At 37.0% G+C, this 19,233-nt stretch overlaps 1 non-coding gene across 1 annotated transcript; it reads left to right on the top strand.

Annotated features, from left to right (window-relative positions):
* Nucleotides 1-5,455: 5,455 nt before the first annotated feature.
* Nucleotides 5,456-5,562, top strand: LOC145625881 (small nucleolar RNA R71). The gene has a single exon (XR_014110778.1). It is a non-coding gene; the product is annotated as a small nucleolar RNA R71 (small nucleolar RNA).
* Nucleotides 5,563-19,233: the final 13,671 nt, after the last annotated feature.

Raw genomic sequence — 19,233 nt, forward strand, 5'->3', positions numbered from 1 at the left:
TGGGACTAGTAACCAATGGGGCAAAATAGGCTTGTAATGTGGCTAACAAACAACAAAAAGGTCAAGGCAACAACATGGGTAGCAAGAAGGGAACAAATGTATCTACAATCGTCTGGAGGCTACCTAAAAGAACAAATGCCTTCGTCCTCCACAATGTGCATAATAATGAATCATATAAATATTACTAATAGTTGCAAACCAATACTCAAATTCATTGACATACCAGGAACTATGGAACTATCACACATTTCCTAACCAAATCAACTAGTCAAGCACTATATTCACAAGTAGTTGGACAAAATTGACGCAAGTTAAGGTTTCAAGGCAATCAAACATCAAATCATGATCAACTAATCCACAATGCCTATCATCAAATACCAGGAATCAAAACAATTTTTCAAGTAAGGGGCACAAGGAAGCATAATTTATAATTCATTGGAACGTATTTTTGAATTTTTTTATTTTTCAATTTTTTTGTATTTTTATATATAAGAAAGCAATAAAAACTACACTAGGAAAGCAAGAAAACTAACCTAAGAAAAAACACCAAAAATAAAAGAAAAGAGAAAAAGAAAAATACCAAACCAAAATCTCCCCCAAGCAAGAATCAGACAATGTCCTCATTGGCTCGGAAACTAGCCCAGCATAGCTAGTCCTCATCATCCTCGTCCATCGAGCCGAAGCCCGCACCTCCACTGCCACCTGCACCACCTGCACCTGAAGAGCTCACGGCCGACCAAATGCTCCAATCGTTCTTTTTGTTCCCGGCTCACGATCCGGATCGTCGGCCAATACGGGAGCTGCAAGTCTGGGTCGTACTCCTCCCTCGAACTAGAGCTCCTACCAAAAATGGACCTAGCCCTCTTTGATGCCATGTTCAAGAAATGGGTTGAAAATTTGTTGAATTAAAACTGAAAAATTTTTATATGAGAGTGAAGAGGATGAAGAGAGGATCACAAATATGTAAAGAGTTTTGAATTTGGATTGGTAATGGAGGAGAAATCTTAGAGAGAAGTTAGAGAAAATTTGAGTTTTAGAGAGAGAAAGTAATGGGGAAAGAAGAAATGGAGGAAGAAAAAAAAGGAACGAAAGAAGAAAAAGGGGCGGAATTCGCTCGCGTCCGGTCGGGCAGAGGGTCGCCCGGTCGGGCGATCTTGGATATTTCGTGGCTGAGTCTCGCGCCCGGTCGGGCGGTCTTCGCCTGGTCGGGCGATCTTATTTAACAAATATTCGCGCCCGGACGGGCGATCTTCGACTTGATTTTCTTCTAGCTCTCGCGCCCGGTCGGGCGCCATTCGCCCGATCGGGCGAATTTAAAGTCTAAAATTTCGCCCTTCTCGCGCCCGGTCGGGCGAGGCTTGCCCGATCGGGCGGACAATTTAGTCCGTAAACGTCAAGTTTCGCGCCCGATCGGACGCCACTCGCCCGGTCGGGCGATCTTTCTTATTTTTAGAACCTTGCTCTCGCGCCCGATCGGGCGGGCTTCGCCCGGTCGGGCCCGAGACTAAATCGGGGAACGTTAATTTTCTTATTTTCTCCAAAAATTGGCTAACTCTTTTCCTTCAAACCTGTACAAACACTCATAAAACTCATTAAATTCCCTCATCTCTCCTCTCATAAGAAAAAGAAAAGAAAAACTAGTCTAAAAAGCATTAAAAATATGGGTTGCCTCCCGCAAAGCGCTGGTGTATCTAGGTCCCGCACAACCTTCTTACCAAGTACAATCTCTAGGACCCTTGGCCTAACGCTTGATCGGGTGGTTTCCCACCCGGTCTAGCGATGTTTAGGCTACGATGCGGCTTCCTGACATAACCTGTGGGACGCCAAGTCACCTTATCTGGTGGATCCTCTTTGACTTGGACTGGGGGATCTTCAATGCTACGCACTAAAAACCCTTCTTCGATTGAATGTTGCTTCAAATTTTCATTACGTTCAACACTTGCAACTCGATCTGGTGGAACACTTACCGTAGGCTCGATTCGCACAACTTGCTCGATCGGTTCCACTTGTTCATCCTCGAAACCAAGACCAACATTATAGAGTGCTCTTTCTATTGCATCGACTTCCTTCTGCCATTTGTTTATCTCATCTGAAAAGGATGCAACACAAGATACCGCCTCCAAGGGATCTTTTTCAAGAGCTTGGGGCTTGTTAGAATAATTTACAACCACATTAACACTGAAACATTTCTCCTCAGTCATGGAGCTTTTGGGGGCATTATTCAGATTAAAAACAACTTTATCGTCCCCTACTGATAGTGTTAGCTTACCACTTCTTACATCTATGACTGCTCCTGCAGTGTTAAGGAATGGTCTACCCAAAATAATTGGGGTTTGCATATCCTCAGCCATATCAAGAACAACAAAATCTACAGGTATATAAAATTTACCTACTCTAACGGGGACATCCTCTAAAACACCTAAGGGGTATTTGAAAGAACGGTCGGCCATTTGTAGAGTTATATTGGTAGCTTTTAACTTACCCATATTCAACTTGGAACACACAGATAATGGCATGACGCTAACACTAGCACCCAAATCACATAATGCATTATCAATCAAGAGATTGCCAATATGACAAGGGATAGAAAAACTACCCGGATCTTTTAATTTAGGTGGAGACTTATTTTGAAGTACGACACTACACTCTGCAGTGAAAGCTACTGTCTCTACCTCACTAATAGACCTTTTTCTCGTCAATATTTCTTTCATAAATTTTGCATACGAGGGGATTTGTGTTATCAATTCAGTAAAGGGAACTGTTACCTTCAAATCTTTAACCACCTCCAGGAATTTACCAAACTGCTTATCCAAGTTTGTCTTCAATTGACGATTGGGGAAAGGAAGTTTGATAATTGGCTTTGGAGCATTCTTATTCTTGTCTGGAGTAGTGATGAATCACATTTATATAGAGTTTATCGGCACATTTATGCTAGTTTTATAGTTGATTTTTGAGTCTTTTGTTGCTTTTTAGGTTGTAATTGCATAATTTGTTCATTTTGTGCTCTATTACGCTTCGTTTGTGTTTTATTAATGTTTCAGGTAGTTTCTATAACTATTCGAACGCTTTCGGGGTGATTTTGGAAGAACGGGACAATGAAAGGATGAAAAGTCGATGAATGGAGGTCACTTAAAGAAGGATATATGCATTTGTGGAAGCTTAGTGTGAGATTAATATGTATGAGAAATGAAAATAGCATCCACAAGGGTCGTTATGCACTTTACGGAAATGAATTTGAGTTAGAAACGAAGAAAAACGAAGGTTTGCAAAGTATCAAAAATGACCTTTGCTCACTCTTTTGATCATAACTCGAGTTCTACTGATCGGATTTAAGTTATTCAAGTTGCATTGGAAACTAGACTTGAAGAGCTTTCCAATGATAGGTCACACGTTCCTAGAAGCTTCCTAGAACAGAAGTTATGAGCATTTGAATCCAGACGTTGCAGTCAGCCACCCGCGGGATCTTGCTGCGGGTCTGTCCCGCGCCCACTCGAAGGCTGCTGCCGCCACTGCCAGGGCGCGGGAACCACCCTGCGGCCGCGGGTTCTGACGAGCAGCCACAGCAGCCATGTATAGCTCGTGTTCTCGACTTCTCTTGCGGTTTTATGTCACGTCATCTTCTATCATCCAATAGTAATTCAACTTATGTATTTATTATTTTCTTATTACTTTTCTTTAATTATTTTTTAGATTAGTTTTAGGATATTATAAATATTCCAAGGGATTTTATTTTTCCCTCATGCCTTTTATTACTTTTTATTTTACGTTCTTTTTAGTTTTCTCTCTTAAACCCTATTTTCTCATGGCATCTCCATGGATTCTTCCATGGATGATTCTTGGGTTTACTATTTTAATTCATTGAGGTATTTTATTTCTATTTTCTTGCTTTTAATTATGTTTTATTCCTTAGATCTAGTTTTTATTATTTCTTCCATGTTTGAGTAGTTTTATTTCTAGGGTTTGGGAATCCATGTTTATACTATGAATCTTGATTGATAATTTTAATATTTTGATTATTCATATCTCTAATTGATAGTGTTTTTATTGATAATCTTGCAACCTGATCAATTGTATGATTAATTCATGTTAATAAGAGTTTGAATCGAAAGATCTTACTTTTAGAGGCTTACCTACAATTAGCAATTCTGATTATGTTAGCGACCGAACTACATATGTTGAATTGAGAACGTTAAGACCCGACCGTAGGCTTAGCAATTGCTCTAGACAATTGATTGATTGAATTGTTATTGATTTTTGATAGATTTAGAACTATAAACATGGTGAACCATAACCCTAGGTCTTTTTATTAATTGTTTTATTTCTTTTTTTTAATTTAGACTACTTTTCTATCTGAATTTCGTGACATAGGTTAGTTTCTCCAATTTCTTAGAGGTTAGATTAATACCATCTCCCTGTAGATTCGACCCTACTTACCCTACTACATTGTTAGTTGGTTTTGTTAGGAATTTATTTTTGACAAGTAGCCACCTTCTCTGGAGTTTTACCCTGCAATGTAAAATTAGATATGTTAGTATTATCCTTTAGCCCTGCAGGGTTATCAACTACATTGTTTGGTTTAATGGAATCAAGATTAGCATTATTTGATAAAACAGGTTCATCAACTCTGGGCATAGAGGGCCCTTCATAGTTTGAACCACTCCTTAGAGTAATTGCAAATGCTTGATCCGTAGGCCTAGTCGGCTGTGCCGGCAAGGCTCCCTGTTGGCGGGCTTGTAGAGTAGCGGAGAGTTGCGCAATTTGATTATCTACAATTTTATTATGCGCTAGAATTTGATCAATTGTCGCATCTCTGCTCTCCATGTGCTTTTGCATATTGACCAACATTGCTCTAATTTCCGCCAAAGAAGGGTCGGAAGATGAGGGGGGTTGTTGTGGTTGATTCTTCTGGCTAGCATTGGGATGATAATATTTCTGCTGCTGTTGCTGTGGCGCCTGTGGTTCTTGTGGTGGTGGATTTTGAACATTAGTGCTCCGGTAGGAAAGGTATGGATGATTCCGATACCCAGGATTGTAAGTGTTGGAGTATGGGTTATTTTGCCTATAAGCTTGGAAGGCATTAACTTGCTCCACAGAACTCCTGCAATCCTGCTCCCAATGACCTACAATACCACAATTTTCACAGAAAGCCTCATTAGAATTATTATTAATCGGAGAAACATTAGCTACATTAGCAGTGCTCAGATTATCTAATTTTTGGCAAATAGAGGTCAGTTGAGCTTGCAAAAAGGATACAGAGTCGACACTATGTTTCCCCTTGTTAGCAAATCCTCTGGGATTCCCATATTGGGAATTGTGTATCGCCATGTCTTCAATAACCTGACCCGCATCATCAACATTAAGATTCATAAATCTCCCACTAGCTGCAGAGTCTAAAATTATTCTAGAGGAATTTCCAATGCCGTTATAAAAGGCTTGGATTAACTGCCATTGCGCTAAATTATGGTGAGGGAATTCTCTTTGTAAGTCCTTGAACCTCTCCCAAGCCTCATATAAAGACTCATCGGCTTCTTGGGCGAAGTTCTGAATCGCACTTCGTAGTACTGCTGTTCTCTCTGCAGGGTAATACTTGTTATAGAAATTCAAAACAAGAGTTTCCCAGTCAGTTATACCAAGTGTAGTTCTATTTAAGCCATTAAACCACAATTTAGCTTTTCTAGTTAAAGAGAAGGGAAAGAGAATCTCCCTGATTTGGTCTTGAGTGACCCTGGCTTGCCTGATGGTGTTGCAATATTGACAATAGTCAGCAATGTGAAGATTCGGGTCTTCACCCTTTGCTCCACTGAATTGCTTCCTCTCTATCATCGTTATAAATTGAGGTTTAATTTCAAATTGAACCCCATCAAGAGCCAGAGTAGGGGTGAGATGTGGAAAATCCGTAAGCTTTGGTTGTGAATAATCACTAAGCTTCTTTGGAGCCGTCATCTCTGATTCTGCGTCTGATGATGCCTCTAAATCGCTAGAATCAGTTGGAGGATCGCGGTGATTATTGTTAGTATCACCAGAATCCGCCAGGATTTGCTTGTAGAAGTTTTTCTGTCTATGGAAGGAACGTTCGATCTCAGGATCGAATGGGATATAACCTGATCTGGAACACCTGGGCATAAACAAAAACTAGAAGCAAATGTGAGATTTGTCTCAGAGAACTAACGCTCTATGAGACAAAAGGGGAAATAATCTAGACTACAAAAACAATCAGAAATAAAAAATAAAACCGTTTCCCCGGCAACGGCGCCAAATTTTGACAGGGTAAAGTCGTATCCCCTAATCAAAAATAATTCCTAAGTCCTCTAACTAAAGTAGATAGGGAAGTAGGGTCGATCTCCACAGGGAAACAAGTCTTTTTACTCCTAACTAATTATTATAATCTAGATTATTTAAGTAACCAATATTTATAATTGAATATGAAACTAAACTACAAAGATTGAGAATAGGAAGAAAACAATATGTGAAAGGATCTAGGGCATAGGTTCACCAATAAATAATACTCCAGGGTAAAACATAGTAATCAATCATTGACATTGCATAAATAACATGATTAACAGGCTCCCGCAATTTATTAATCAACATAGATCTAACAGGCTATCGCAATTTACTAGATCTAAGTTCTTATTGAAAATAGCCTTTAATATCAAATTAACATCTGCTCGATTCATCAATTTAATATTGCTATACTTTTACAAGCCGCAATTGTAAAACATTAAAACAATCCAATAAGAAATTATCATGCAATACCAATAATCAATAATAGTCAATCATCAATGCATCAATTAACCAGATTGTAAAGGGATCTCGCTACGTATTACAATCACACAATTAATTTATCGGTATTAAATCTCATCTCTCGAATCTTGACTTAACCATTTATAAATTAACTTGCCTATTGAAACTAGACCTAAACATTAATTCTCATCTCTCGATTCTTGAATCAATATTGTTAAACTCATGCATAAAAGATAGGCCTAATCTAGTCACAGAGCATTAAATCAATCAATAGGAAATTAATCTAGCATTGATAATCAACAACAATAATTTACCCCTTCATATTATTTATAAGATCCCCATAAACCCTAGAAATTAAACTACTCACAAATCATCATGACTAAACTAATCAAATAAATAAATAAAAGCATAATCAAGGGAGTAAATAAAATAACTGAAATTAAAGGGGAAGAAATTGTTACCAAAAAGTAATCTGGAATTAATGGAAGAATTAAGGACAAAAGTTTAGAGAAAGAATTCTAAGAGAATAATTAAGAGAGTAAAGAAAGAGTAAAAAGGAGAAGAAGAAGAGAAGAAAAACTCCTAAAAACGTATTACGGAGGAGTATTTATACTCCGTACAAAAATCCTAAGCTAAAACAAATTAAAACTACGTTAAACATCAACTAATAAAACACGCGCCCGATCGGGCGAGGCACCGCCCGATCGGGCGCGCCTTTTTGTCTCTAATAGCAATCTCGCGCCCGGCCGGGCGCGTCACCGAGCGCCAGCCATAGCTTCTCCCGCCCGGCCAGGCGCGCCTCCGGGCGCCAGCCTCTTTGGCCGGGCGGCTCATTTGGGCCACTATTTGAACTTCAATTGGGCTCCAATTCTTCGGGCCAATCTGGGTTTCCTCTTTGGGTCTTGAATACTCGGTCCAAATGCCCCGGTATCACCTATACCGAGCCCTTAATCACCGGTTCGATGGCTCTAACCGGCCCTGGGCTATAAACTCTGGTCGTGCTTCTCCAATGTTCGTGATTGCTCCAAAATATCTCGGGAAAATACTCCAAAAGCATAAATCCCTGCAAAAGTCAACCAAATCTACGAAAACACTAGAAAACAACAATTAGTAATAAAAGTGGCTCTAAAGAGCCAAAAACACTACTAATTATGACCAAGGGACGGGGGTAAAATACTATATAAAATAGACACATCAAAGCTCAGAAAGAGGTCTTGAATCTCAACAAATGTGCAACCGATCCTATGGCTATGTATAGCAAACCTGCTGGTACTGATAGATCATTCTTGTGCACAGCTTGTGACCTCAAGGGTCATAGAAGTGACAGGTGCTGGACTGTCATTGGATACCCAAGTTGGCATTCCAAGCACAATTCCTCTGCACCACTTAATAGAACCAAATCCACTAGTAGTCAAAGGTGGAATACAGGTTCTAAAAATGTTGGACCAAAAATGGCAGCTGCAGCTAGGACTAGTGCAGATAACAGTGGGGTTTTGTTCACACCACAACAGCTGGAGCAACTAGCTAAAATGATGCCAAAGCTGATGACTCAGAACAAAGGTTCTAAAACTGATGATGAGCTTGAACATTTCTCAGGAATAATTTCCTGTAATGCAAGCACAAATCTGAGTGAATGGATTCTGGATTCTGGTGCCTCAGATCATATGACTTCAACTTTGCAGAATCTTGATGAATACAAGAAAGTTGATCATATGACTAAAATCAACCTTCCAAATGGTGAGAAAGCAGAAATCTCACACATAGGAAGTGTGACTCTCAAATCTGGACTAAAACTGGAAAATGTGCTGTGTGTTCCAATTTTCAAGCACAATCTGCTGTCAATACAGAAATTAGCCTAGAATAACAAATGTCAAGTGCAATTTTTCCCTAAGTGTTGTATCATTCTTGATACTCAAACACAGAAAATAAAAGGTACAGGAAAAATGAAAGATGGCCTGTATTACCTTGATACTCATGCTTCTGGTACTCTATAACAGGACAATCTTCACACCAGTGCTCTCAGTTCTACTATGTCTGTTTCTGCAGACAAGGCTGACTCTCTCACTCTCTGGCACCATAGACTGGGTCATGCATCCATCACAAAGCTCAAATTCATACCATGTGTCAAGCCTCTCACTGCTCATAACTCTAAGGTGTGTGTCACCTGTCCCATGTCCAAATTCACCAAACTGCCTTATACCCTGAGCAATTCTTATGCTGCTGAACCCTTTGAATTGATACATATGGACATATGGGGGCCTTATAGAGTAAGCACTAAAGGAAAATACAAAAATTTCTTGACCTTAGTGGATGACCATACAAGGACCACTTGGGTGTATTTGCTGCAATACAAGTCTGATTCACTGAAAACTCTTGAAACTTTTCTCAATTATGCTAGGACTCACTTTCAGAAAACAATCAAATTCATAAGGTCAGATAATGCCCTGGAATTTGATGATGGACCTAGCAATGCCTTCTTTGACAAAAATGGCATAATTCACCAGACTTCTTGTGTGAAAAGACCTCAACAAAATGCTCGAGTTGAGAGGAAACACAGACATGTTCTTGAGGTAGCCAGAGCATTGAGATTTCAAGCTTCCCTTCCTTTGTCTTATTGGGGTGACTGTGTTCTCACAGCTGTTCACATTATAAACAGACTACCTACTCCAATTCTCAACAATAAAACCCCCTTTGAGTGTCTATTTCATAAAGCTCCTGATTACAGTCACTTGAAAGTCTTTGGATCCCTAGCCTTTGCTTATAATCCTGCTCATTCTTCTGATAAATTTGATGCCAGAGGTGTTGCTTGCCTGTTCTTGGGTTATCCAGCAACACAAAAGGGTTACAGACTGCAGAATCTGGAAACAAAACAAACTTTTGTATCTAGGGATGTAGTGTTCTATGAACATATATTCCCATTTCACTCATCATCTCAACAGTTCTATATGCAACCCCTTCCTGAATCCATCATAACAGACAGCTTTGATGTGCTACTTGATGATTCTGACACTTCTACACCTCAACCCTCCCCACCTCCTTCTCCTACTTCCTCTCACACAACAAATACCCCACACTCACATGAAATCACTCCTATTTCCTTCCCACCTTCTCCAAACACATCTCCTTCTCCTCCACCAGTCAGAAAATCCACAAGCGATCACAATGTCCCATACTGGCATAAAGACTATATAATGCCATCAAAGCCTTCTCAGATTGCCCATTTTGTAGATGTTGCTATTCACCATGAATTTTCCTGTTTCTTATCAACTCTGGTCACTGAGAGTGACCCTGTCTTTTTTAAAGATGCTGTAAAACATAAGCACTGGGTCAAAGCTATGAATTTGGAGCTTGATGCTCTTGAGATGAATGACACCTGGGATATCACTTTCTTGCCACCAGGGAAAACTGCAATTGGATGTAAATGGCTGTACAAAACTAAGTACAATCCTGATGGCACAGTTGAAAGAAATAAGTCCAGACTAGTTATTCTTGGCTGCAAGCAAAAATTTGGTGTTGACTACTCTGAAACATTTGCTCCAGTTGCCAAAATGACAACTGTGAGAACTCTTCTTGCTGTTGCTGCTAAACAAGAATGGCATGCTATTCAAATGGATGTAACAAATGCTTTTCTCCATGGTGATCTCATGGAGAATGTATACATGACTCTACCTCAGGGTTACACAGGTCTTGGAAGCAGAATCCAACACACTGATGAATACAAGCAGCCATCCAAACCTGCCTCTCCTTTGGTTTGCAAACTCAAGAAATCCCTCTATGGCTTAAAACAGGCTCCAAGGCAGTGGTTTCACAAGTTATCTCACACTCTTCTGCAAATGAGTTTCATTCATTCTAAGGCTGATTATAGTCTCTTTACAAAAGTCACACCTACATCTACTACTGTTGTATTAGTCTATGTAGATGATTTATTGATCTGTGGCAACAACATAGATGATATTAACAGCCTCAAATCTCTTTTATCTCAAGCCTTTCACATGAAAGATCTTGGTGAGGTAAGATACTTTCTTGGCATTGAAATCGACAGAACTGGTGCTGGGTTCTTTCTCTCTCAGAAGAAATACACTTCTGATATTCTCAAGGAGTTTGGCATGTTGTCTATCAAACCTTTGCTTCTTCCCATGGATAGTCATACAAAGTTAACTGCAATACAGGGTGATCTCTTACCTGATCCTTCATCTTATCAGAGACTAATTGGCAAGCTAATTTATTTGACAATCACAAGACCTGATATAGCTTACACAGTCCATATTCTAACTCAGTTTATGCAGCAGCCCTATACTGCTCATATGCAAGCTGCAAAACGATTGTTAAGGTACTTAGCTGGAACACTGTCTCAAGGTGTCCTGCTTGCTACAAATTCAGCTGCAATTCTTACAGCATTTTGTGACAGTGACTGGGCTGGTTGCCCTATGTCACGTAAATCAACCTCTGGGTATTGCATCTTTCTTGGCTCCTCTCCCATCTCTTGGAAAGCCAAGAAACAATCTATAACTGCTCGCTCCTCTGCTGAAGCTGAGTATCGTGCTATGGCTCTCACCACCTGTGAAGTTTCCTGGTTGTCTAGTCTTCTTAAAGATCTGGGAATTCATAAACTTCCTCCTACAACTCTCAACTGTGACAATCAAGCTGCATTGGCTATTGCAGCTAATCCTGTTCTACACGAGCGCACCAAGCATGTTGAAGTTGACTGCCATTTTGTGAGAGATCAAGTCCAAAAAGGTCTCATCAAGCCTGTGAAAGTTGCTTCTGCTGATCAAGTGGCTGATATTTTCACCAAAGTCCTGCCTGCTAAACTTCACTACAAGCATCTATCCAAGCTGGGAGTTCCTTTCACTCACTCACCTGCTTGAGGGGGAGTATTAAGAATAATACAGCTAATTATGAACTAATTATGTTGAGCTAAGCAATTATGTTATTTCTTTATTCTCTTTTTTGTCCTGTTGCATTCTGTTATATTTGGTTCAGTGAATGTAAAAGATTCTCTGCCAGCTTTCTTTCCTTTTCTTAGTACATGTATTAAGGCTGTGAGGTGGTAACGGTTTTGATTAAGCAATCATAATATAATCTCTCCCTTTCTTCCTTCCTAAATTCTTTCTCTGATATTCCTCTGCTGTGAGCATAATGTTTGATCTGATTTAATCTTCACTTCTCTCATAAAATATTCAGTTCGGTTTAGTTCTCCAATAAGTTCAATTCAGTTCAGCTCAGTTCAGTTAATTAGAAGAGACCCTTATTTACTCTATATTCTTTCAAAATTGGATATTTGGCTAAGCAACGTTTGACGAAGGCTAGGAAAAACAAATACAAAAATTAATCAGCATACACTAGGGCAATTTTTTTTTTTTTTTTTTTTTTGGTTATAAATTGTTTACAGAGTATTAATTGATAACATGCATAATTGCTTCTCTTGCTTCGTTCAGTGGACAAAAACAATACTGATCAATTAATTTCAGCTGTCTCTGTATTTTTTGTAAGGCAAGGGATTCCTAAAATTTAGAACAACTATTACTTGTTGCTTAAAACATTATTTTTAAAAAATAAAAATAAAATTTAAAAATAGAGATTGCTGAAAAGAATATGGAAAAACCAAAACACATGCAGTTGATGACGTACGGAGGGCCGTAGGGTGTTGGCATAGAAGTGAACTTAAGAAACATGTGCTTTAATTAGCAGACTCACTTTAAGCCTGTATTAAATATGTCAGTCAGTCCATGCAATTAATTTAAAAGCTTCATACTTTGTCCTCCCAATGCCCTCAACTTGCCATATATGTCACCCTTGCCCTACTAGAGTACTACTCCGTAGGAGAAAAGGCTTGTCAAGTTCGACCCCACCCAAACACCAATCAGCCCCTTAAAAAAAATGACTTTAATCGGAGATTCTTGAAATCGCCTATAATATTTAGGGTGAAATCGCCTATAATATTTAGGGTGAAACTCCACCGAACCTACTTTTTATCTACTTATCAGAAAGTATTTTATTTACAGATTATAATGAGGTCATAACTCATAAGCACTTTGCTACTCAAATACCTTAAGCCTTTTATTGTATGGTTTAATATGATTTTAGTTGGATTATTATAACATCATTTTGTATGATTGAATTTGACTATATATTTATAAAATGCCTATTTATAATGACATATTAGTTATTTGACCTATTTTGTACGGGGTACATTTTAATTCACTGTTATTTATTGTCAGAAATAGATGACCAATTACTATCTACGTAAATTACACCTTTACGGGCTTTTCCCTTCTCCCCCTTTCTTTCACCCTACACAATAAACCACCAATCAGGCAATCAGTCGCCGCCATCTCTACTACTCATTCCCTAGCCACCCTCATCTCATCTCACGATCTCACCTCTTTCCCTTTTCTCTCTCTCCTCCCTTTCTATTCTCTTTCTCTATCTTACCTGCATCCTCTATAAATTTTAGGGAAAAAACCAAAACCAACAGTGGTATAAATAATATACATTGTCGTCTACGAAGAGGTGTCCAACACAGAAGCCCTCACCTTAGAGTCTGTTCTCTTCAACTTAATTTCAGTTCAGTTCAGTTTAGTTTCTAATTTCCTTCTCTCAAAAACAATTCAGTTCAATTCAGTTCAGTTACAATCAGTTCAATTCAATTCAGCTCATTTCAGGAAATCAGAACAGACCCTTAGTGGTGACGTCTATTCCAAGTGACCCACCCTTTTATCGATTGGAGTATTATGTACTTTTAAGTGTGACATCAATATATAGGCAATCACATTAAATTATCTACATAGGTTGGTGTAACTATTAAATTTGAACAGAGATATATACGGAGTATATAAGGAAGATCATTGTTCATATAGGCAATTATTGAAAATTGCATGTATATTCATTATTTCTTCACTCCCATGCATCTATTAAAGATATAAACAATTCAAGTTCCAATCTTCCAAAACAAAATTGTCAATACTTACACTATTAAAGAAAATACTCATTAGGTAGAAAGTTATGAATTGCTTGCAAGTCTATGGCATGTGCTCTTCGGTTTAATTTCAGTTCAGTTCAGTTCCTAATTTTCTTATCTCATAAAATATTGAGTTTACTTTAGTTTAGCTCCAATCAGTTCAATTCAATTCAGTTCAGTTCCGTAAATCAAAGCAGGTAGTAATTAATCATATGAGTTGATCTCTCAGTTTAGTAGCTTTTTTATTGTATAAGGTTTTTTTTTTTTCAAATGGTTGTGTAAGTAAGGTTAACGTACATCACTTAAATGTAAAACAAAAAATAAAATATTAAAAAAAAAAAAATGTTTCTTGCACAAGCAGCTCATTGTAAAGTACAATACTAACAAGCTAAACTACAAATTGAAATAACGAACACATGACAAATTAATAAATGATTGGGGATTGGAGGAAGATATGCAAAATTATAGCCACAAATATATAACTTGCACATGATTATAGCATTATCCTTCATGTCTTTAGCTCCATGAAATATTTGCACAATAAGAATGAATAATTTATTGAGAAAAAAAAAAAATATATATATATATATATATATATTTATGAAATTATGTACTGATCTATTAATCACAAAATATAGAATCCGTTGTCCTTGTCGGCTTGTCCGAAACTATGCCACAAACATAACAAAGAAATTGTAGCCTTATTACAATTAATTTGAAGGAAAAATCTAGCTTGTAAGAAGTACTAGAAGAATAACAATAAATTTGTACATATAATACGTTCCAAGATATATTTGTTACATATGAAAGCAACAATTACACTTTTACATGCAAGATATATGCCTAATATTAGTAATATACTAGTAGTATTGATTTCGTATAGTATATATTGTAGATCACTTGTAATTTGGGCCACAAAACTAAAGGATATGCTTAGATGTTGTTGGCTTGTTGCATATATACTTCGTATATCATAGAGAACAAATTTTGTGTGGGGTAGTATAGTAGGACCAAATAATATTAATGGAATTGCAAGGAACAAAGGAATAGTATATCAATAACTTAAGGATTTTAGCTGTAAAGTTAAGGTTCCTTAGCTTCCACTCGCTCCAAGACTTGGGATCCTTTTGAGGGGCTACATTGGTGTGCATCTATGTTATATGATGTACCATTTGCCTCTTTTTATGCTTGTCTCTTTTAAAGTTCTAATATTTCACATGTTATGTTGTCTCAATGTAGTATTTTTCTCCCTTTTTTTAGGCAGATGAATGTGTATTTGACTCTAAGAGTCTAAGATAAGAGTATATGAATAAGGACCTTTTTTGTTATCATGATTTTTGGGAGGAAATTGATGAATCACATTTATATGGGATATATAGACACGTTTATGCTAGTTTTATAGTTGTTTTTTGAGTCTTTTATCGTTTTTAGGCCGCAATTTCATAAGTTGTCCATTTTGTGCTCTATTAAGCTTCGTTTGTGTTTTCTTAATGTTTCAGGTAGTTTCTATAATTATTTGGACGCTTTCGAAGCGGTTTTGGAAGAATCGGATAATGAAAGGATGAAAAGTCGATGAATCGAGGATTTCTCAATGAAGTATATATGTTTGCGGAAGCTTATTTTGAGATTTATATGCATGAGGAATGAATATAGCATTCACAAGGGTCATTATGCACTTTTCGGAATTGAATTTGAGTTATAAACAAAGAAAAACGATGGTTTACAAAGCGTCAAAATTGACCTTTGTCCACTATTTTTTTCATAACTTGAGTTCTACATATCGGATTGCAAAGATTAAAATTTGGTTGGAAACTAGACTTGAAGATCTTTCCAACCATAGATCATAAGCCCAAAGAAGCCTTCTAGAACAGAAGTTATGGACGTTTTTATCCGAACTAGGTAGCCTGCGACCATACCCCGAGCCCAATCGAGGCTCTGTAGCTACTGCCAGCCTGCAGCCAAACCTGTGGCCGTAGAATTTTTTGCGAGTGCACGACCATCCCAGTAGCCCACGACCACAAGGCTTCGTCGCTACAAAATTTTACTCATCCCTCGATTACGTTGATATTATTCGTGCCACGTCGCCTTCTATCATCTAATAGTGTTACGTTGCAACTTATGTAATTTATAATTTTATTTTTTCTTTTCTTTATTTCTTAAGATTAATTTTAGGATAATATAAATACTCCAAGGGATTTTATTTTTCCCTTATGCCTTTCATATCTTTTATCATTTTACGTTCTTTTTAGTTTTCTCTCTAACCCTAATTTCTCATGGCATCTCCATGGATTCCACTACTAAAATTCGGCTAAATTGCGACCGTATTTCTATGACCGTCTGAAAAACGGTCGCAAATTATGAAATTTGCGACCGTTTTTTATGCGGTCGCAATATTACGACTGCTTTGACAACGGTCGCAAATTTGCGACCGTTTTTAGCCTTTTAGACGGTCGCAGGATGTTTGAACAATTAAAAATAATTCTAAATTAAATTAAATCGTTTGCGACCGTCAAAGACGGTCGTAAATGTCATAATCTGCGACCGTCAAAGAGACAGTCGTAAATCTTATAATCTGCGACCGTCAAAGACGGTCGTAAATGTCATAATCTGCGACCGTCAAAGAGACGGTCGTATGTCATAATCTGCGACCGTCAAAGAGACGGTCGTATGTCATAATCTACGACCGTCAAAGACGGTCATAAATGTTATAATCTGCGACCGTCAAAGAGACAGTCGTAAATGTCAGAATCTGCGACCGCCTCTAAAACGGTCGCAGATTTCTAATTTTGCGACCGTTTTAGCGGTCGTAATTGTTTTTTTTTTTAATTTTTAAAATAGGGTATAAAAGAGATGGAAAATCACCCTAACCCTAATATTTTCACAGCCGCTACTCCTTCATTTTCGTATCTCCTCTCTTTCCTTCTCACGTTCCTCCTCTCTCTAATTCTCTTTCTCTTTCTCTAAATTTCCTCCCGTACTCTTTCCTCTTCTCCTTCTCGTTCTCTTTCCTCACCTTCCTCCATCTTTGTTTCTTCTTCATTTTATCTTTTTCTTAGGATTTCTGTCAACTAATGAATTGTGGTGTTGTATTTTCGCCAAAGTTTGGTATTAATGGTCAAATTCGAACATAAAAATTCCAGATCTGGAGTTTTTATGGTCGAATTTGACCATATAAACCTAAAGAGGAAAAAGTTTTGTGAAAGGTATGTATTTCTTCTCTGAATTTTTATTATATTTTTGTTTATTCTCAATTTTTGTTGTTTTATTTTGTTCTCTAATTTCCATGATTGTTCAATTTTTTCCGATTTTTGTTTGTGTTTTTGTTTGAGTATTGGTTCGATTTTTGTGTGTTTTTGTTTGAGTTTTGGTTCGAATTTTTATTGATTTTGTTCAAATAGTAGTTCGATTTTTGTCGAAATTGTGTGATTGTTCGACTTTTTGTCGGTTTTTTTGAGTTGAATTTTTGTTCAAATTTTGCTTAGTGTTTGTGGGTTTGATTTGTGTTCGTATTTTTTTTCTTGATTTTTATTTAATTTTTGTGCATTTTATTTGTGGGTTAAATTGTTTTAATTAATTTATGTTGTTTTTTTTTCGATTTTTTGTTTGATTTTTGTAAATTTGTTCGAAATTATATGGGTTGTTTTTGTTGGTTTAATTGGATGTTTTTGTTGGTTCAATTTCTGGGTTGATTTTTTTAATAAATTTGTGTTTTTTTGGGTTAAGGGTGGGTGGGTGGGTGGTGGTGGGTATTGATGGTTGAAGGTGGGCAAAGGTGGTGGTGGGTAGAGGGCGGCGGATAGTGGTTGTTTAGGGTGGGCAGTGGTGGTGGCTTGGGTAGGTGGGATCTAGTTTCGGCGGATCTGGGTCAAGGGTGAGTGGCTGGTGGGTCTGTTTTCCTTTTTTTTTTTTTTAACACTTTTAGCGACCGCTTATGACGGTCGCTAATTTCAAGATTTGCGACCGTTTCATAAAGCGGTCGCAATTATTATTATTTGCGACCGTTTTCTTAACGGTCGTTGAAAATAGTAAAAACGGTCGCAAAAAATCTGCGACCGTCAAACGGTCATAATTTTGCTTTTTTGTGACCAAGAGAATAACGACCGCTATGTTACGACCGTTGACGGTCGCAATTATGTTTTGCGACCGTTTGAGGCGGTCGCAATTTGGCTGAATTTTAGTAGTGTTCTTTGATTTATTATTTTAATTTATTGAGGTAATTTTATTTCTATTTATTGCTTTTAATTATGTTTTATTCCTTAGATTTAGTTTTAATTATTTATTTCATGCTAGAGTTTTATTACTAGGGTTCATATTAATATTATGAATTTTGATTATTGATTTCTCTAATTGATAGTGTTTTATTATTACTCTTGCAACCTGATCGATTGTTTGATTAATTATTGTTAATAAGAGTTTGAATCGAAAGATCTTACTTTTAGAGGCTTACCTACAATTAGCAATTCTGATTATGTTAGCAACCGAAATACATATGTTGAATTGAGAGCGTTAAGACCCGGCCGTAGGTTTAGCAATTGCTCTAGATGATTGATTGATTGAATTGATATTTGATAAGTTTAGAACTATAAACATGGTGAACCATAATGCTAGGTCTTTTTATTAATTGTTTTATTCTTATATTAGTTTAGACTACTATTCTATCCAACTCGTGACATAGTTTAGTTTCTCTAATTTCGTAGAGGTTAAATTGAATAGCTATCTCTCTGTGTATTCGACCCTACTTACTCTATTACATTGTTAGTTGGTTTTGTTAGGAATTTATTTTTGACAGGTGTACGACAACCTATCAGAAACCCACGAATCAAGTTTCTTAACTAGTGTTTATAAGACAATATTTCCCTTAGCTTAACAAGTTTGGAGAAAAATAAGTTAAATATAGCTTATAAAAAAAACTGAGCAAATTTCAAAAATAATAAAATTGAGTAAAAACAAGTTAGATTTGGTAAATAGTTTAGCTCATCAAAATAAATTATGTCAAGCTTAACAATTTCTCTTTTAGTTGAACCTTTTTTTTCAATTTGTCAACTTATAATAAGTTTGACGTTTAAAATCTCTAGGGTCTGTTCTGATTTATAGAACAGAGCTGAATTGATTGGAGCTAAACTAATTTGAATAGAGCCGAAATGAATATTTTATGAGAGAAGGAAATTAGAAACTGAACTGAAATTAAATTAAATTAAATTAAATGAACTGAAATGAAATTAAGCTGAAGAGAACATGCCCTATTTATTACGGAGTAATAAGTACTCCCTCCGTCCGTTTATTATAGTCTCATTTCTCATTTTTCACGGGAATTAAGGTTTTTGTAGATTCCTTAAACCATATGATTGGAAGTATCAAAGTACATTAGATGCATTAAATAAACAAAGTGAGAGGAAAAAAAAAAAAAGAGGTTAATAAATGTCAAAATGAAGAAGAAAATAAGGAGAGATAACATATGCCGGTGGATTAATAAATGCCAAAAATATTTGGCACAAGAAAAAAAAAAAAAAAAAAAAAAAAAAAAAAAAAAA

This window comes from Chenopodium album, chromosome 3 (genome assembly GCF_948465745.1).
Source record: "Chenopodium album chromosome 3, dcCheAlbu1.1, whole genome shotgun sequence".
NCBI classification, from domain to species: Eukaryota; Viridiplantae; Streptophyta; class Magnoliopsida; order Caryophyllales; family Amaranthaceae; genus Chenopodium; species Chenopodium album.